This window comes from Octodon degus, unplaced genomic scaffold (genome assembly GCF_000260255.1).
Source record: "Octodon degus isolate 3935 unplaced genomic scaffold, OctDeg1.0 scaffold00061, whole genome shotgun sequence".
Taxonomy (NCBI): domain Eukaryota; kingdom Metazoa; phylum Chordata; class Mammalia; order Rodentia; family Octodontidae; genus Octodon; species Octodon degus.
This window is the reverse complement of record NW_004524637.1, coordinates 2,655,234-2,656,191: the sequence shown is the minus strand read 5'-3', so window position 1 is coordinate 2,656,191 and position 958 is coordinate 2,655,234. Positions and strand designations below refer to the sequence as shown.

Below are 958 nucleotides of genomic sequence, written 5' to 3'. Positions count from 1 at the left end.
ATATATAGTGTACTAGTACTGTTAAGAAAGTATGTTGTGGGGCAATTACTGGAGAGCCTGAAGCTCCCTATCACATCACACAGACATCCAAAGAGCATGTCCTCCCTCCAAGATGCTCCTCCCTTCCCACATCTCTACTCAACCTATGAGCCTACCCTTACCACTGCTGAAAACATGCTGATGTGCAGGAGCTGCAGTCATGGGGCATGACCACCCATATGAGCTGTAGTCAACTGATTTTTTTTTTTTAATTTATGTGTTTGGTACAGAGTTTCATTCACAGCTCAGACTTGTAGTGATCCTCCTGTTTTCAGCCTCCCCTGTGCTGGGATTATAGGCGAGTGCCACCATGCCCAGACTCACATGCAGCCTCAGCACACCCAGGTGTAGGGCTGACATGGGGGTGGGGCCAGCCCGGCATGTGGTGCCAAGGACAGAACCCTGTCTCTGTGCTTACTTAAGTAGGCACTTAGTCCACTGAGCTATCTCACCAGCCCTTCAACTGTTTTCAGAATGATCAGCAATTTCCATGCCTACCAGCAATTTACAAGATTTTCAACGGTCCTACATTGTACCAACATATGCTGTATGTCTTTCATTTTGTCCACTAAAATCATACCTTTGGGTCCTGTCCAAAATATTCCTCTAACTCGGTTGAAGGCATAACTCAGTGGGGTAAAGTACCTACCTGCTATAACACACGTAAGAAGCAGGATTTGATCCCTAGCATACCCCATTAAAAAGAGAAAGCAAACAGAAAATCCACACATACACAATGAAAAGCAAAATACAGTTTCCCTAGTATAAGAACTCAAAAGAAGAAATACAAATAGAAAGGTATAATACAAGTAAAAGGAAAACAGGATCTCAAGGACTAACTAATCAAGAGAGGGAAAGGAGAAGAGCTAGAAAACATGACAATGTCAAGCCATACAGTTATATGTAGAAGATGGGCAAG

At 43.5% G+C, this 958-nt stretch overlaps 1 protein-coding gene across 2 annotated transcripts in view; it reads right to left on the bottom strand.

Moving 5' to 3' along the window:
• Morc3 (MORC family CW-type zinc finger 3) overlaps nt 1-958 on the bottom strand; it is a 54,988-nt gene that overhangs the window by 16,392 nt on the left and 37,638 nt on the right. The window lies entirely within an intron of this gene.